Below are 6935 nucleotides of genomic sequence, written 5' to 3'. Positions count from 1 at the left end.
TCTGTCTCATTATCTCCCCTCCACTCACTTAAAAAAAACCCCCACAATATCTGTTTGTGGTCTTTTGTGGTACCATGTGAATTGTAGAATTCTTTTCTATTCCTATAAATTTGTTTTTAAATGTCACCAGAATTTTGGTAGAGATAGCACTGAAACTGCAGATCACTTTGAGTAGAACAGATATTTAACAATATAAAATCTTCTAATTTGTGAATATAGGATATTATTTATTTGTTTGTCTTTTATTTTCATCATCAGGGTTTTGTAGTTTCCAGGATACAAATCTTCACTTTATTTCTGTTCATATGGTGCAATGCCTGGGGCAGAATATCCAGTGAGAAGGTGTCCCAAATCTCTCTTCTAGCTTTGGAGTGCCTGGTTTTATAGTCCTCTTGGGGGCACAAGCCTTTCACTTAATTCCTGAGTTCTCACAAAGGGAATGTATATGTGAGTTATCACAGAGTTGGTGTGCTTGTAGGCGGAAGGGAGGGTTCGGGACTTCTTATTCCCACCATTTTGCTGAGGCGACTCCCTTTGAAATTTTAATTTACAATCTATAAATAAGTTTGGGAATTGCCATTAATTATACACTCATCTTTAAAAGTCACAATGCAAGCTTGTTTATTAAAAGATCTGCAAAGTCCTGCAATAACCAAGTCTACTAGGTGGTACTAGGCATTGTCCTAGGTATTTTATAAATGTTTAATCTTAACTCCTTGCATAGTTTACATTATCTGTACTGTGCAGGGAAAAAAATATACAGGTAAAATAATTTTCTAATTCACCTAAATAATAAACTTAAAGATACTGTGAATCATGTGTCTAACAGCAATGCTCGTGTTTTTTCCACAATGTACTCTCATACGAAAATTAAAGAATTCATAGTCTGATATGAATAATTACTTAAATAATTCTATGAACAATTCAAGTCATGTAATAAAACCAGACTTTATTTTCTAAGAATTAAGAAGTGACCCCCAAACTAGTATATGTGACTTGACTCTGTATACCTAGAGTGCATAGTGCCTGTGGCTTTATTAGCCTTTGTCATTCTTTTTTGCAATTAATTTATCTGTAAACTCATGAGTCTCCAGAATTAGATTAAGGTCAGGAGCCTCTTAAGGTCTAGGATGGTGTCTGGTTCATCAATGCACTCTACTTGCCAAATAATGAAGAGTTGGCGTTAAGTATGTCTTCAATAGGCATTGACTGAAGATGTGAATACTCAACTAAGTTAACCCTGAGAGCTGATAGAGGAGGTCCCTCCGCTCTCACCCATAGCAGTACTGAAATAAAACTCAATACAGCACCCACAAACCTGTACCTAGGTCTTCGGTTACTGACCGTTCCACTGGGGAGGTGGAGAGGGTTTGTACAGAAAGCAAACTCAATTCAAATCAGCATTACTCATTCTTGTTCTCTGCAAATTACTGCTGATGGTGCTTCCAAAATTGTCCCTCTAACTCTGACATTTCACTACCTTGCTGGCTCTGGCAGTCGCTTCCTTACAATCCTATAAAATATAGCCTTATCTATAAAATATTCATACAGAGAAAGAAAACCTACACACCACACACACACACACACACACACACACACACACACACCTGACTATATAAATATAAACTACACCTGAAGGAATAATTTTTACTGGTGTAGATTTTTTTATTATTCACTGGTTTCCAACTAACAAAATGAAATGAGAAAACTTCCTTTCTAATTTCAAGATTTTTTTTAAACTTTTTTCCCAAATTTTGAACACATCCTTTTTGCAACATATCATCTTTCTTTAAAAATATGGAACGGTTCATGAATTTGCATGTCATCCTTGCACAGGGGCCGTGCTAATCTTCTCTGTATTGGTCCAATTTTAGTGCATGTGCTGCCGAAACAAGCATGCAACATATGAATGATCCTACAGAGGTTTTTTCATATAATTGAAAATATTCTGTTTAAAAAAAATTGTTTCTTTAAACCACAAGTGAAAACTGTGTTCTTGAGACTATTTATCTCAGTTTGAATTAAAATGCATTTATTGCTATCTGTGACAATAAATATTTCGAGTTACTATTTCCCTTGCTCTGTATTCTACGGGAATGAACAGCATACATTTTCTATCAAGTAGTTGAGATCTACACCATTTTGGACAATTTAACCCACAACATTTATAGAGCTATAAAGGGACGGCAGTGCATTTGAATATCCCATAGTAGTACTTAAAGGGAATAAAAAAATGTAAACAGTAAGAAGATATTGCTTATTTTAAAAGTATTCTCTGGTCCTATGTCAGCACATTATGGCTTATAAAATGTGCTACTATTTTCAAGTTAGGGGATATACAGTATGAAAAATTATATTAATCATTAAAATAGGCCTATCATATTTCTTATAATCTTTATACTTTAGTCATCATGTTGGTATCCATAGACAGATTCTTTTAAAACCTCTGAGGTAAACTCTGTCTCATATCAGAGTATCTTTTGTTAACTTGCATTATTGGAGAAAAGGGCCCTGTGGCTTTTACAATCATATACCCAAGTCATTTTAGGCTCAATGATTTTATGATCATTGTCACCATTTTTTCCAATGGTTTATCTTCAACTACTAAAGCACTAATGGAATCGAAAAAGTGGAACATTTCTCTATTATGTTTCTTGCTACTGTTTAAGCAATCGTCTTCTTTAAAGCTATGAGAAATGTGATGAGAAAACCTCTTTGGGGTATATATTTACAGATCTGTCTATTTTATCTAATGACCACAAATCCATCTTCATTTTATATGCTCTAGGCCTGTAATTTTACTCTAGTAACTAGACTTGATTTTTTATAACACTATATGTTTTATAGCTAAGGATCAATTTAATTCAATAAATATTTTAGTAATTTTTTTTGCCACATATTTTTTTAAATTCAAGAAACAAAGAGACTTAAGTGATGGATAAAATGGTACAGCCAATTTTAAAGAGTTTGACGGTTCCTAAATTTTTAACCTTTTTTTTAACAGCACAACCTTATTATGCATCAATTTTACTCTTATCTATATACACGAAAGAAATAAAAATATCAGTCCAAAATAAATAGGTACAAAAATGTGTACATAGTATATTCACCATTTCTAATAGCCAAAAATTGAAAAGAACTCAAATGTCCACCAATGGATAAGTGCATAAACAAAATGTGCTATAGCCATCCAATGGGATATTGTTTACAATAAAAAGAAATGAAGCCTGACCAGGTGGTAGCAGAATGGATAGAGAATTGATCTGGGAGGCTGAGGGCCTGGATTTGAAACCCCGAGGTCGCTGGCTTGAGCGCAGGCTCATCAGCTTGAGTGTGGGGTTGCTGGCTTGAGCATGGGATCATAGACATAACCCCATGGTGGCTGGCTTGAGTCCAAAGGTCGCTGGATTTAGCAAGGAGTCACTGGCCAGCTGGAGCCCTCCAGGTCAAAGCACATATGAGAAGTAATCAGTGAACATCTAAAATGCCATAACTACAGGTTGATGCTTCTCATCTCCCTTCCTGTTTATCTGTCCTGTCTTCTCCATACTCTCTTTCTTGCTAAAAAAAAAAAAAAAAAAAAAGTAATGATACAACATGGATGAATATTGAAAACATTATTTTAAAGTAAAGAAAGCAAGAAAGCAACACAAAGACAAAATATAATGATTCCTTTTATGTAAAATGTTCAGAATAGGTAAAAATATACAGAAAGAACTTAGACTAGTGATTGCCTAGGGCAGGGGGTGGAATTAAATTGAGGAGCAACTGCTCATGAGTACGGGTTTCTTTTTAGAGCAGTGAAAATGTTCTAAAATTAGATTGTGGTGATTGTAAAACAAGTCAATAAATACACTAAAAATCACTGTTTTGTTCATTTTATATGAGTGAATTTACAATCTTTGAATACATCTCAATAAAGCTGATTAAAAAAAATCAAAAATGACTAAACTAGAGATTTGTTCATATAACATAAGGTGATGTCTAGAATTTAAGTCAAAATACTTGAAGGGAGATGTAATTGATTAAGATTAGCCATGAGTTAATAATTGTTGAAACTGGTTGAGAGTATCTGGGTGTTCATCATTTTATTTTGTCTATGGTCAACATTTTTAATAAAACCAATTTTAAACATAATTTTCCCAACCAGCATTTGAAGATCATGCCCATGTTCTTATAAAAATTGATTGTACACTAAGAGTGATCCTTATATCCTGGGAAATACCTACTTATTGGGTCAAATTAACAATTGGCAGAGATTAACCACATTTGATGTATTAAATAAAAGTCTTAGAGAAATAAAATGAGATGCTGTATCCCCTTGATAGCAGAACAGCTGTGGCCTCTGGAAATGAGTCACTCTCTTATTAAGAAGGAAGCATTGATGATTTGACCCTGGGTGGTAGACACACAATATTGTATACAGATCACGTATTTTAGAATTGTGTACTTGAAACCTAGGTAATTTTATTAACCAATGTTACCCCAGTAATTTCTTTAATTTTTAATGTTTATTTTATTGATCTTAGAGAGAGAGGAAGGAAGAGAGAGAGACAGGAACGTGAATCTGTTCCCATGGTTGCTCTGACCGGGGATCGAACCAGCAACCTCTGCACTTGGGGACAATGCTTCTAACCAACTGAGCTATCCAGCCAGGACACTCTAATACATTTCATTTAAAAAACAGAGAGGGGCATTGAGACTTTAAATTTCAACTTCCGATCTATATTCTTTCCTATATAAAAAAAAATGAGTGAATCTTTGTAACAAGTTGTAAAAAAGAAGAAAAAGAAATCTATTTTGTTTCTCCCTAAAGAATTCCTCCAATTCCCTCTGGAAGAAAACACACTTCTGAGTAGGGAACTTGAGCTCCAACTTTTTTTTTTTTTTTTTTTAAGTTCAGATAAAAGCAGGGAAGTCTTCCTTTTGTCCCTTATCATTTGCCAGCCTTGTTTGCCTGCAGAGAGCCAAGCCCAGAGCGGGCAAACGTGGGCAGGCCAGGGATGGTACGTGCGTGGATCCATGCTGCTGCTCCCTCATGAAGTCTCGGGGCCGGCAAGGATAACTCATCTCAGAACTCCTCACTACTTGCCTCAGACGCCCTCTCAACCAAGTGACCCAGAGAAAAGAGCACAAGTCAGAATTTATGTCTGACTTAATTTACTTCCCAGGTTTTGTATTGATGCTGATGTTAAGGATAAAATTAAGAGAAGGTTAAGATTTACCTTCAGCATGAAAGTAAATGTTAATCCTAGAGCAAAAGGCTTTAGGCTTAGCACTTGTATGAGGGTTGTTTTCTTTTGTGTCTTTGTTTGCTTGCTTGATTCCTTTTTCTGTTATTAATTTTAATTTAATGTGTTGCTGTAGTAATATGATGTTGTAGTAATTAAATATATAGAAATATAAAAATATGGAAGATACATAAAAGTAATTAGGATATAATGTTAAAATTAATTAAGGAAATTAAATAAAGTTATGCCGTCCAGATAGGAATTAATATAGTGTGTGCAGATGTGATAGACAGACTCCAACTTTGGAGCAGGGCCCAGTGAGTGTGTGCGTGAAGTTAGACATAGATAAGAAGTGGCTTGGTGTCATAACTCTGTAAGTTAACATAAATAAGAACATCTGAAAAAGTGGTTTGATGTAACATTTCAGTAGACTAACATAAAAGGGGTTCTCTGCATGGAACTCCCAAAAAGGTAGTTTGAGGTGATAATGCTGTAAATTGACACCTGTTAGAAGGCGTTGGCCAGAAAAGGTACTAAAGCTGAGTGGCCGCCTGCTGCAGTAGTCGCCCAGACTCCAATGTGAACGTGGACTGTCTCCATGCCGCTCTGAACTCTGACCAAAGACAGCCAAGAGGAGCACGCTGACGGGGAACCCAGGCTCGCCAAAAGGATTTGTAACAAATTGCCTGTGTGATTCTTGCAACTAACTCTGTGTGTCAGTCTCGTGCTTTTCCTCCGGAGGCAGTTAGTGTTGGCACTGGTTAGTAGCATCCTCATGGCCGCCTCAAGAGTAGTCTCGAAGAGGCTGCCAGCCCTGCTGATAAGCAGAAGTGTTCCACTGCACGGGGAAGTCGAATCAGGGATGCCTGATCGACGTAGAGCTTGGGCTCTGCTGGGACATGGACTCAAGTGTCCCACACAATATAACATCCTCACCCCCCAACCATGTGCCCCCGTATTAAGGTTTTAGCTAAGATTAGTAGTAGATTTAGGGTTCATTTTAGATAGCATAATTACAATTTTGTTGTAAAGTAATGTCTTAGGACTTCTTTTTTTAAATTTTTCTGAAGTGAGAAGCAAGGAGGCAGACAGACATATGCTCACATGCACCCGACCGGGATCTGCCTGGCATTCCCACTAGGGGGCAATGCTCTGTCCATCTGAGGATTGCTTCGTTGCAACCGGAGCCATTCTAGCATCTGAGGCAGAGGCCATAGAGCCATTCTCAGCATCTGGGGCCAACTTTGCTCCAATGGAGCCTTGGCTATGGGAAAGGAAGAGAGAGATAGAGAGAAAGGAAAGGGGGGAAGAGTGGAGAAGCAGATGGGCATTTCTCCTGTGTGCCCTGGCCAGTAATAGAACCCAGGACTTCCACACGCTGAGCCAACGCTCTACCGCTGAGCCAACCAGTGAGAGCCAGAACTTTTTTTTTTAAGATTTTATTTATTCATTATAGGGAAGGGGGAGGAGAGAGAGAGAGAGAGAGAGAGAGAAGGGGGAAGGAGCAGAAAGCATCAACTCTCATATGTGTCTTGACCAGGCAAGCCCAGGGTTTTGAACCAGCAACCTCAGCGTTTCCAGGTTGACACTTTATCCACTGCACCACCACAGGTCAGGCCAGAGCCAGAACTTTTTGCTTTGTATTAGAAATGACAAAGTTATAATGGAAAGTTTTTTACTATAATAGATAAAAACCTTTTTTTA

At 37.1% G+C, this 6935-nt stretch overlaps 1 non-coding gene across 1 annotated transcript; it reads right to left on the bottom strand.

Moving 5' to 3' along the window:
• Nucleotides 1-1791: 1791 nt before the first annotated feature.
• On the bottom strand, nucleotides 1792-1898 carry LOC136327913 (U6 spliceosomal RNA). Its single transcript, XR_010729969.1, has one exon. It is a non-coding gene; the product is annotated as a U6 spliceosomal RNA (small nuclear RNA).
• Between the last annotated feature and the right edge of the window lie 5037 nt (nucleotides 1899-6935).

Source organism: Saccopteryx bilineata, chromosome 2 (genome assembly GCF_036850765.1).
Source record: "Saccopteryx bilineata isolate mSacBil1 chromosome 2, mSacBil1_pri_phased_curated, whole genome shotgun sequence".
Taxonomy (NCBI): domain Eukaryota; kingdom Metazoa; phylum Chordata; class Mammalia; order Chiroptera; family Emballonuridae; genus Saccopteryx; species Saccopteryx bilineata.
This window is presented reverse-complemented; position numbering and strand designations above follow the sequence as displayed.